Here is a 13,079-nt window from a genome sequence, read left to right as displayed (position 1 = left end):
TATGAAAATGTGTATTTTTCCCCAGATTGATAAACTTTTTCTGCCTGCCTTCCTGCCTGCTTTTTTCCTTCCTTCCTGTCTTCCTTTCTTCTTTGCTCTCCCCCTCCTTCCTTCTTTCTTTCTGCTACTGTTTCTCTCTCTCTCTCTCTCTCTCTGCAACAGAAACTTGCTCTATTAGCCAGGCTGGAGTGCAATAGCATGATTATAGCTCACTGCAACCTCAAACTCCTGGGTTCAAGCGACCCTCCCACCTCGGCCTCCCAAAGTGCTGAGATTATAGGTGTGAGCCACCACATCCAAACTATTGTTTCTTTAACTAAACTTTCTAATCCTTTGTCTCTCTATTCTCCTTTTTCAGTGTCCATACTTTTACGTTTTGTTATTTTGATAATTTCCTATAAGTTTCATAAGCGTTCATTACTTTATATTGTTTTTTCTCCTATAACTGTATAATTTCACTAAACTGTCTTTGAGTTCAGAGCCTTTCTTCTGCTTCATTGATCCTGCTGTTGACATTCTCTATTGCAATTTTCATTTCATTCACGCATTTCTCAGGTCTAGAATTTGTTAGTTTTTTGCATAATTTCAATCTTTAATTTTCTCATTTTATTCATTTAATGATTTGCTAAGTTTTGATTTATTTTTCCTTTTTTAGATAATGAACAGAAATGTATTTGTAACAGTTCTGGAGATTGGAATGCTCAAGATCAAGGTGGTGGCATCTGTGAAGGCCTTCTTGCTGTGTCATAATAAGGCAGAAGGCAACACATGGGTGAGAGAGAAACAAAAGTGGGGTCCTTTTATAAGAAACCCACTCCCTCATGATATCATAAATTTCGAGGGACACATTCAAATCACAGCAGTCCCAGTTTCAGATCTCTAGTTTTTTCCAACATTTATTTTAGATTCAGGAGGTATATATGCAGGTTTGTTACCTGGGTATACTGTGTAATGCCGAGGTTTGGGGTATGAATGATCCCTTCACCCAGGTACTAACTAAACAGTTTTTCAACCACTGTGCTACTCCCTCCCTTTCCCCGCTAGTAGTCTCTAGTGTCTATTGCTGCCATCCTTATATCCATGAGTTATCAATGTTTGGCTTCTACTTACAAGTGCAAACACGCAGTATTTGATTTTCTGTTCCTGTGTTAATTCACTTGGGATAATGGCCTCCAACTGCATCCATGGTGCTGAAAGGACATGATTTCATTATTTTTAAGGCTGCATAGTATTCCATGGTGTACATATACCACATTTTCTTTACTCAATCCACTACCAAGAAGCACCAAGGTTGATTCCATGTCTTTGCTACTGTGAATACTGCCACGATGAACACACAAGTGCATGTGTCTTTTTGGTAGAATGAGTAGATTTCTTTTGGATATCTACCCAGCAATGGGATTCTTAGGTTGAATAGTAGTTCTCTTTTAAGTTCTTTGAGACATCTCCAAATTTTTTGCCACAGTTGCTGAACTAATTTACATTCCCACCAACAGTATATAAGTGTTCTCTTTCTCCACAGCCTCACCAGCATTTGTTGTTTTTTGACTTTTTAGTAATAGTCATTCTGACTGGTGTGAGATGGCATTTTATTGTGGTTTTGATTTGCATTTCTCTGATGATGAGTGATGTGGAATGCTTTTTTGTATGTTTATTGGCCATGTGTATGTCTTCTTTTGAGAAGTGTTTGTTCATGTCTTTTGCACATTTTTAAGTGGGGTTGTTTGCTTTTTGCTTGCCTAATTGCTTAAGTTCCTCATATATTTTGAACATTAGACTTTTGTTGGATGCATAGTTTGCAAATATTTTCTCCCTTTCTGTGGGTTGTCTGTTTACTTTGCTGATAGTTTCCTTTGCTATGCAGAAGCTCTTTATCCTAACTGGATCCCACTTGTCAATTTTTGTTTCTATTGCAATTGCTTTTAGGACTTACAAATCCTTTCCCAAGGCCAATGTCCAGAATGGTGTTCCATAGATTTTCTTCTAGGATTCTTATAGTTTGAGGTCTTACATTTAAATATTTGACCATCTTGAGCTCAGTTTCATATATGGTAAAATGTAGGGTTCTAGCTTCATTCTTCTGCATATGGCTCACCAGTGATCTTAACACCATTTACTGAATAGTCCTTTCCATATTGCTTATGTTTGTTGACTTTGTCAAAGATTAGATGGCTGAAGGTATGCAGCTTTATTTCTGGGTTCTCTACGCTGTTCCATTGTTCTATGTGTCTGTTTTAATACCAGTACCAGACTGTTTTGGTTACTGTAACCTTACAGTTTGAAGTTGGGTAACGTGATACCTCTAGCTTTGTTCTTTTTGCTGTGGATTGCTTTGGCTATTCTGAATTATTTTTATATTTTCTTTAAGTTCACTTAGCTCTGGGGTGGTACTTTCAGATGTCAACAGTGGTTCAAATTGATGATTCTGCAGAAGAATGTCCTATTTCATCATCTTGCTGGCATCTGTACACTTGCCTTGCTTATTCTTGAATGAACATTCTTCAAAATAAAATTTTGAATTACATCATTTTATTATGGGTTAAATTAGAGAGGATTAACATCTTTACATTATTGAGTCTTCATGTCCATAAATGAGAATGTATACAGATCTCCTTATATATATCTTATAGTAATGTTTTAACCTTTTCTTTTCACGGGTAGCCTGTACATTTCTCACCCCCTCCTGCCTACCAGTGGTATTTTATGCCTTCTAAATCTATTATAAACAGTCTCTGCTTCTTTTAATTTTAACTGATAACTTACACAAACGGAGATATTTCTGATTATTAAATTAATTTCCAAAAGAAGTATTTTAAAATGTGAAATTTTTTTTTTTTTTTTTGGAGATGGAGTTTCACTCTTGTTGCCCAGGCTGGAGTGCAGTAGCATGATCTCAGCTCACCGCAACCTCTGCCTCCCGGGTTGAAGTGATTCTCCTGACTCAGCCTCCCGAGTAGCTGGGATTACAGGCACCCGCCACCACACCTGGATAATATTTTGTATTTTTAAAAGAGATGGGGTTTCAGCATGTTGGCCAGGCTGGTCTCGAACTCCTGACCTCAGGTGACTGACTTCCCAAAGTGCTGGGATTACAGGCGTGAGCCACTGCGCCGGTCCAGGTGATTTTCTTATGTGTGTTTTCAAGGATCAAATAATAATAATTTTTACTTGGTTCCTATTTTTTATGCCTCGTTTAGTCTCTTCTCTAATTGAAATACTCTTTGTATCATAGGGAAATAAGGATAGACACTAGTGAGAAGGGCCCAAAATTCTTTTTCAGGGTTACAGGAATGAAGGAATAAATAAAACTTTATTGCCACAAAGTAAAGGAAACTCCAAACTCAGCCTCTCTGAGACCAAATTATAAAAAAAAGTCATACACAGAATTTGAGAATATCATAGCACCATTAAGAGGGAAGGAGGAAAAGAGATTATGAGGTATTGCATTGATAATATATTGTGACATATAAGTATTAAAACATTTTTGCATCTCTGAATAGAAACTTTAGTCAGGCCTCTCTCCTTGAACTCCTAAGAGGGAGCCAAACAAAATTTTCTTTTGCTTTTCCTACTAGATATTTTTATTTTGCCTTCTAGAAACTCATCAATTTGAAGAAACATAGTCAATATGAGTCATTTTATAAGCATCCTTGTATATGTATAAATTTAAATTTTATAGTGTTTGATACACATATTCATGTTATATTACATGTATCTATATAGATACAATCTTGTTTATGAAAACTGACATAGTATGCTATAAGTGAACAAAACTATATGAAAAAATAACAGACCACACTGCTTGACAGAAAAAGTTTTCAATAATAGAACAGTGCTGCAACAGAGATAAGAAGAAAAAATATAACCACAAAGGTCTTATGAGAGCTTATTATCTGCCAAGCACAGTTAAGCTCATTAGGTGGATAATCTTATTTTTCCTCACACAATTATGCTCATTTTATAAATGAGAAAGCTAGAACTTTGAGAAGTTAAATTACCCAGCTTTACATAGTTTATAGCTGATTCTTGTTCTCAAACGTAACTCTGTGTGACTGTGAAGCCCCAGCACAGGCTCCCATAAAAAGGGCATTTCCATTTACTATAATATTTAAGAATCCAAAAAAATTGATGTTTCAAAAGCCTACAGTTAAAAGAAAGTTGCTCAAATATTACCTAAAATAGAACAATCAGTAAAGATGAAAGGGAAAAACAAACAAACAAACATGATCACAATGAAAGGAAAAAAAAGCAGCTCACAGGAATTTTCTACAGAGATATACTCTCCAAACAAGAAAACCATTATCTAATGAATGTTCATCAGAAACTAGAATATTCACTTCTGTTTAAGCAAAACTTTCACTAATTATATAGAAGGTTATGCTTCCTATTGAGATAATTTATCACTACAGCCACAGTTTCAGTGTAGAAAAACACCCTTAGCTATCAGTATCTGGGACAGAAGTAAAACAGAGGATACTGCTTGAAAAAAAACTGCTTAGACCAGCACACTTCTCGGATTTGTCAATGTCACTGATTTAAAAATGAAAGCTAAATACCTTTTAAGACATCTGTACAATTCTAGGGTAGCTGTTTCAGAAGGTCAAATGACTCACAGCCAATGGGGAACTAGAGAGATGAGATATCTGAGGATTTGGCGGGTAAACCAGACTTTCACTGATAGGGTCCCTTTCGGTAGAGGTTCTCTTAAAAGACAGCAGCTTAAAGAAATCACTGAGGATTTTCACTATTACAACAACAAAATGATACGGAACTGCTATACTGATTTTAAGTCTGACAAAATGACAGAACCCCTGACAAAACAGAACCACTACCGTGGAATAAATCAATTAGATTCTGGATCAGGCCCGTTATTCTTCATATCATCACAAGTGCTTTCAAAGATGTTGTCACCAGATTAAGGGCACAAACTGGGATACAGAGCTGGAAGGGCTTCTATTTAAAGAGTATGGTTATTGTACTTCACTTCCACATTTAATCATTTGATAACACCTACAGTTGCTATTTTGGATACTCTATAAAATTCCCAGGCAGTTATCCATGTAATCTAACATAAATACATGTTGAAGTCTTTTCTGCTGTTTCTCAAAGCCATGTGTTTGCCCGTGGAGCTTAGAGTACTGGCACCTCGCTCAGTCACTGCAACCATGGCTTCAATCCTTCCTGACAGGTGGTACCTCTGTGTTCCTAGTTGGCATCATACCACAGAAGGCTCCTTCCACACACTAACGGGACTGGATCAGTAACATCAGACTAAAAACATTAACCTTAGGAGTCTTATTATTCTGAAAAATACAATAAAACCTTCAGAATATAGGTTTTATTATTAAAACTCGGACCCAATTAAAATTCTATAAATGAGAAAGCTAGAACTTTGAGAAGTTAGATTACCCAGCTTTACATAGTTTATAACTGATTCTTGTTCTCAAAGGTAACTCTGTGACTGTGAAGCCCCAGCACAGGCTCCCATAAAAAGGACATTTCCACTTACTAAAATATTTAAGAATCCAAAAAAATTGATTTTTCAAAAGCCTACAGTTAAAAGCAAGTTGCTCAAATATTACCAATATTACCAATAATCAGACCCAATTAAAATCAGAGAGAAGAAGTAACACAAGGCTGTGTAGATTATGCACTACTAATATAGCCCACTGACTATTTAAATAACTCATAGGATACCTTTTAAAATATATTTTCATTGTAGTAAAATATATATCCCATAAAATCTACCAGTTTAACCACTTTAAGTGTACAGTTCAGTGGCATTAAATATATTCACATTGTTGTTCAACCATCACCCACATCCAGTCCCTGAACTCTTTTCATCCTACAGCTGAAACTCAAATCTTCTGAGTAATTTGTGAAGCTGGCAATATACCATGCTGACCCTTAGTTTATGAAGAAGAAGGCCTGCGAGTATGAGAAAGATCCGTTTGCAGAGGTGTCACTTAATGTGACATTCCTGGCTAGTACAGATCCATCTCAAACAAACTTCTAAAGCTTGGGCTACTCCTCTGCTCAACTCTAAATCCACATGAAGAAATGTTTCCTATTCAACTGACACCACATCCTAGCAGGATTTTTTGTTCTTCTTTTTTCCCTACACTTTGCTTTTCAGATGGATTTTATATCTATATATCTTTATCTATATTATGTGTATACATATATATATTACATTTTGCTTTGCAGGAGGATCATTTATGTGTGTGTATGCGTGTATATATATGCATATATATATAAATATATATTTATATATTATTTAATATATATTAGATATATATATATATATATTAGACTTAACTGAGAATGTTTCATAAGGACAAATGCATCACTAAGTCTCTCATTCCTTTGCTACTGTAGAAATGGAGTTAGGAAACAAGGTGAAAAAGAGCCCTTTCACCGCCAGAGACTGTTTCCTTACCTTCTTGGAAACCGTAACCCTTACAGGAATTGTGAAATAATTCAACGTGGGAGTGCTGGAAACCCAGAGCATGCAGCCTGATGCACAGAGAGCTCTTCAGAAATGGTAGATGGCATTAGCTTCAAGTTTAGAAACAATGTTTCCTTTTTGCTTCCTAGTCAGGAAAAGCCCTTTTGCTTCGAGGAACTAAAGAATGTTCTCTAACTTCCTGAGTGTTCTGTGTGTGCACTTGCCTCTGCTAATGTGTAGTCTGCCTTACAAAGACAATCTGCCTGACTTCATGTTGGATGAAGGGAAGCTGTACATGAAGATGGAGAGATACAGAAGGAAACAAGCCATGATTTCAGTAACCCAGGGGCCATGACAGCCAGAGGCAGAATGAAGGCCGACTGAGACTAGATATCCGCTGACCACCTGTGGACTCAGAGGGGCAGCTGTTTGGGCTGACACCACACCTGGCAGCAGGGCTGACGTGTCCTCCAGACCTGCTCTTCCTCTGACTCACTGTGTCGATGCCCATCGCTGGCTCATGGCTTGGTAGCTACCCAGCCATGCCCTCAGCCTCCCTTTCCCCACAGTTGACAACTGTGTGTCTGGCATGCAACACACACACTCAGACTGAGAATGTTTCTGTCTCTGTGTTAACTGCAGTGTCTGCCATCCTTTCCTGCTCTCTCATAGCAGGTACCGAGCCAGTCCAGACAGCTGCCGCCTCTGGGCTCAGTGGGGATCGGCAGATCTCCAACCTCTGATCTTCCTTCTGCCTCCTTCATTAATTCCATTCACATTTGCTCCAGTCAGGCCCGGAAAATAAAACAATTCGGGACAAATATACACAGGCCATGGGAGATCTACTAATGCACTTTGTCCACTGCCCCAAAATGACCCATGACAGCTGGTAGACATTTTTTAGATTTCCCAGTTAGACTGGTTCTACATTTTGGATCTCAAATTCTCAACACTGATAAAGACCAGTGAAACAAGAATTCAATTATAGCAAAATGTATGCTCTTTGTCAGAAAATTTTAAAAAACGAAGTCCAATAATATCATTCAGAGAACATTTTCTTTCTTTGCGTAAAACCTTCCTGGTGAGAAGAGACAGAAAAAAAAACCAAAATTCCATACATGGGAACAGGACATAATGACTTCCATAAGGAAACACAAAACCAGGAAGACACAGGCTGGAGGAGGGTAGGGTGGGAGGGCAGTGGGAGCTGGGTGCATGCGTGTCTGTGTGTGTGTGTTCTACGCACATTAGGGGTTAGGTTATCTAGAAGAATTCTATCAGGAAGAGATAATTTACTCAAGAAACGAATTGAGGAAGCTATCTATGCTATCTAAGTTATCTAGGAGAAAATTTCAGAGATACTGAATAGCTAGTACAAAGGATGGATTTTGCCTGACATTTTTAAAGAGCAACTAGGACAACATAGCACAAAATATTTGAAGCCACAGACAAAGAATGTGGTCGAAGTTGCTTCTTTCTTTTTATCTAAATAAGGTCAGTTCTTTATTGAAAACGACTACACTTCATATGGTGCATAAACTACGTGGCAATTTACAGCAAAAATTAAAGAAAATAAAATTATATAGATTTAAATTGGAAGCTAGTTGCAAAGGCAGAAGTGAGATGGGATGTGAAGCTGTGGCAATGGTCCAGGTGAGAGACAGTGGGCAATGGGCTGTCATGGTAATAACAGAGGTGAGGAAAAGTCATCAGACTCCACATATACTCTGAAGTTGTGACTGACACGATCTGTTGAAAGACTGAGTCGACAGGATATGCCTATGGACTGACTGTGGAGTGTGAAGGAATGGAAGTCATTGGTAACTCCAGGCATATTGGCTCAAGCCAACAGCTGGTAAATGCTGTGATATTTACTGAGAGGTGGAAGCCCAGAGGCGATAGGTTTGGTGATGGGAAGGATGTGGAGATAATAAATTTGGTTTTGGACATGTCTATTTGACATCCAAAAGAAATGAAGTCTGGTGCTCAGAGGGGAACTTGAAACCTGTGTCAGCGATGGATAATAACCTGAATACATCTAATCCCAACCAGAAGAAAATTTCACAATGAATTAAAAAGTTCTATATTTCCTTGCAGATTTAATTCTTTATTCTTTCAGAAATAACTGAAAAATCGACATGAGGGAAAGTGGCTAGTCAGTGATTGCTAATCTGGGACTATGATTAGCAGAATATTATGGTATAATCTCTCAGCACGATTCCGGGACATTTTTCTAGCATGGTTAGGCTGGATTTCCAAATATCTTTTCTCTCCGTTTTGATTCAGAATATTTGTTCTTTTTTTTTTTTAATGAGCCAAATAGTTTATAAGAAAATGCAGGAAAAGGATAAAGAATGAGCTCCTTGATAGATTGTATATTCTGGTTCAAACATAATACACGCACAGATACATACAGCACAGAACACACTAACTTTAATATCCTGCGAAGAAGGTAATTTGCTGGGTTACGTACATGCATGTTAAATGGGAGCATTTATTAGAATAAGTCAGACCAAAAGAACACTTTCGCACAGAATATCTCTATAATGGAAACAGGGATTTCTGAAAAATAGCTGCAGTTTTCCAGGTGACTTTACAAGGGCAGGATGGGTGTAGATAACTGGGAGAGACTCTCCTTTTAGAAACATTCTAGGCATGAAAGGCAGTTGTGGAGACAGCCAAATAAGCTGCAAACTTCCCGATGATTTATTCACTGCTTTTCTACATTTTGTGATAGTAATAAGGAAGGTGTTAACTCTAGCCTGCTAAATATTTGAACCTGATGCATTTTGTAATCAGCAGAATAATGGTCCCCAAAGATGCCTATGTCTAACTCCTGGAAGCTGTGAATATGTTGTGTTACATGGCAAGGATAACTAACGTTGCAGATGGGAATTAAAGATGCCAATCAGTTGAGCTGGAAATAATGAGAGTGCCCTGGATTCTCCAGGTGAGCCCAATGTAATCACAGGTTTCCTTAAAAGTGGAAGAGGGAGGAAGGTGTGTTGGGTCAAAGTGATTCAATAAGAGCAGGATTTAGTTTGTACTGGCTGCCTTTGAAGATACAGGAAAAGGCTCATGGACCAAGGAGTGTAGGTGCCTTCTAGAAGCTGGAGGGGCCAGTGACATTTTATTCCCCTAGTGCCTCCAGAAAGAACACAGCCCTACTGACACCTTGATTTTGGCCTGGTGAGACCAACTTTGGACTCTTCACTTCCAAAACTGTAAGTAATACATTTGTGTTGTTTTAAGCCAACAGCAGAGGTGTCGTTTCAGCTTGTAGTCATTGCTACAGCAGGACTAGGAGCTGGTACGCACTGCCGGGACTCACTCCTGCTCTGGCACTTGGGTGGCACTGTAGGCGCCCATGTTCGTGGAGGAAGTCAGCAAAGGGGGGCTCTCTCGGCTGGGCTGGCCATGTCTGCTTACAGAATGCTCCCCTCTTCCACTGCGGTAAGAACATTTGTTCTTATTAGGTCAGGTGGTTTTTTAAGGCAATTCATATTACTGCTACTACAAAAAAAAATAGTGTATGGTTCTCCCAGAAAATTATCTTTTATCTTCCCTCTTTTCTTCTGTTGTTTATTCTTTTGACCTTGTTTGAGTAATGGCATCTTTTAAAATGATGTAGCAGATGAGATTATTCACTTCAAGTGAGTCTGTGTCCTGAAATACATTTTGTTAACTGAAAGTATAATACATAATGAAGCTTGTTCTGCTACTCAGAAAAGATTCATGTAGTCCTGTTTTAAGTAACAGGGATTCTCTCTTTTGAACGGGGCTTTTACTACTCTGAAGATTCCATAAATCTGGCAGTTATTTCTAGTTTTCTTGGGTATTTCTCAACACAAACTCAGTCCAGCCCTTGAAGCAGTCAATGTGAAGCATGTAATTAGTACGAATGTGGACTAATATATTAATCTATTCAGATAATCAAATGTCAGTGATTGATACGACAGCTGCACAATCTCTTATCGAAAGCCGTGGTATCAGATTTGCTTTAGATTCAGATTCATTTCATATACTAGAAAGGTCATACTGTGTATACACCAGATATTAGTGACTAGTAATCACGTTACTATTTTTGCAATAAAACATATGAATATTCACATTAAGCAGAGTAACTAAAAAATTCAAATAGCCCCAAAGTCAGTACATTCAGGTTTTGCTGCTAAATAAATTTGTGTCTGCTTGGGGTTCGCCATTTTAATAACTTTGCTTTTAGAATTAAAAATTGCAGATAAGCAACTGTGGATCTTTAATAATAGAAAACATTAGCATAGACAATGGTAAACCCAGACCAAAAAAAAAAAAAAGCCATAAAAAGATAGAAGAAGAGCATCCAAGAAATACACAAGGCTGCAGAATGAATTTTTAATGTGTCCTTAACATAAAAGCAGAAGCAACACTATCCCTAGGAGAGAGCTGGAAATGCATTCTGTTCTCCTGGTACAGAAAGGTTAATACAATGACCCTGAGGGCAGGGGAGGTAGCTGTGGTCAGGAAAAGATAATAATAATAAAGATACTAATGTGCTAGGAAAGATAATAACCTTATAAAAACATAATTTTCATTAATCAAGGGTATTAATATTTTAGGTATCAAAAATAAATCTTAAGTTATTTTAATATCATCCATTCATATCTAAAATTAATGCCTTGGTAAAGGGCAGAAACTCTAATAAGAGATGTAATTTATTGTTAAGGCAGCAATGATAAGACTGGAGGACAGCCAATATCAGCCCATCTTTTTAAGAGACAATCAATTAGTGAACTTTATTTCTAGAAAAGTAGCTTTGATAGGAAAAATACTACACAGAAGGGACATGCCTAGTGAAGAATATGATAATTATGACTCAACTCACATTTCCCAAGAGTGTATTACTAACCTCTACCATAATTATTTGCTTATTTACTAAAAGAATGAATGAATGAATGAACGAATGGAGAATATGTCCCTGAGGTGCTGATGTAGCAGTTCAAGAAACGCAAATCAAGATGGTTACCAGTGGCAGGGAAGGGGCGTGGGGGCTGGGGAGGAGGTGGAGATAGTTATTGGGTACAAAAAAATAGTAAGAATGAATAAGACCTAGTATTTGATAGCACAAGGTGACTATAGTCAGTAATAATTTAACTGTACATTTAAAAATAACTAAAAGTGTATAATTGGATTATCTGTAACACAAAGGATAAATACTTGAGGGGATGGATCTCCCATTTTATATGATGTGATTATTACGCACTGCATGCTTGTATCAAAGTACCTCTTGAATCCCATAAACGTATACACCTACTATGTACCCACAAAAAGTAAAAGTTTTTTTTAAAAAAGAAACTCAAATATCTACATAGGTATTTTATAATCCAAACTTGACAGCCTCTCTCTTTGCAATTTTACAACTTTCAGCAAATTCCCCATATTCTCTCTATCTCAGTCTGAACAGCCATTTCACATCTTACACCTCACTGTTTTTTGTGTATCCCATCCATTATCCATGCTTTTGTTTGTATTATTTCTGCTTTCTGAAAAATCTCCTGAATTATTTTCCAGCAACCCACATGGTAATGCTTTCTCCAAGGCCTGTCATTCTCAAGTCTCTTCGGGTCTGTGTCTCATAACTAAACACTCACGAGAACCATCTCTGGTTTGTTTTGTGGGTTCTCTTGTCAGTAGCGTTAACATTTTTTTCACCATGCAAATTCTGTATAGTTAGTCATAGAGTAGGAAATGAAGCTGTTAAATGGTTACAATTTGCCAGTCACAGTGATGCAGGATGAAGGAGATGCAAAGATAAAGCCCTATCCCCAAAAACCTTTTAGCTCAAAACAGTGGAAGGCTGAGTCCTGAACCCTCATAGCACTACATATCATTGCTTTAGTCCAAAACAAGTCCTAGAGATGTGCAGAGCCAGGAAGGACCATTTTCGGTGTGGTTGTTCAAAAAGGGCATCCTGGGAGAGGATGAATTTCACTCATTCATTCAGGAAACATTTCCTGATGTCCTACTCCTGTTAGGCACGGTTAGGCTTTAGAGGCTGAGCTAGTTTTCCAGAACTGCTGTAACCAAGTGTCACAAACTAGGTAGCTAAAGTGATGGATGCCACACGTCCAAGAGCAAGGTGTCCGCAGGCCATGCTGCCTCTGGAGGCTCTAGGGAGGGATCTGTTCCATGCCCATCTCCTAGCTGCTGGTGCCTCCGGTGTTCTGTGGCTTGTCCATGCATTATTCCAATCCTCCCTCCTCACAGGGCTGCTTCCCTATGTGCCCTTGCACTGTGTTCCCTGTGTGTACGTCTGTCTCTGCGTCCAAAGGTCCTTCCTGATGAGGACACCAGTCATATTAGATTAGGGTCAACCCTCCTGACTACATTTTAACTTGATTACCTTTTTAAAAACCTTATATCCAATTAAGGTCACATTCTGAGGTATTGGGAGTTATGATTCCAACATACGTTTTTGGAAACCACAAGTCAACCCAGAATAGAGATGCAGGGATGAAAGGCTGAAAGCACAGCGACCGTGAAAGGAAGCTCACACTGTGAGGGGGCACCAGGAAAGTAAATCACTTGTTCCTGTGAAGCTCAACACGTTCCTACACGTGGTAAGATCATGAGAGTTGACATCTGTTATTTT

General features: G+C 38.1%; 1 protein-coding gene across 1 annotated transcript in view; it reads right to left on the bottom strand.

Annotated features, from left to right (window-relative positions):
- Positions 1-13,079, bottom strand: part of LOC711939 (contactin associated protein like 3) — a 235,617-nt gene that overhangs the window by 160,773 nt on the left and 61,765 nt on the right.

Source organism: Macaca mulatta, chromosome 15 (assembly GCF_049350105.2).
Source record: "Macaca mulatta isolate MMU2019108-1 chromosome 15, T2T-MMU8v2.0, whole genome shotgun sequence".
NCBI lineage: Eukaryota > Metazoa > Chordata > Mammalia > Primates > Cercopithecidae > Macaca > Macaca mulatta.
This window is presented reverse-complemented; position numbering and strand designations above follow the sequence as displayed.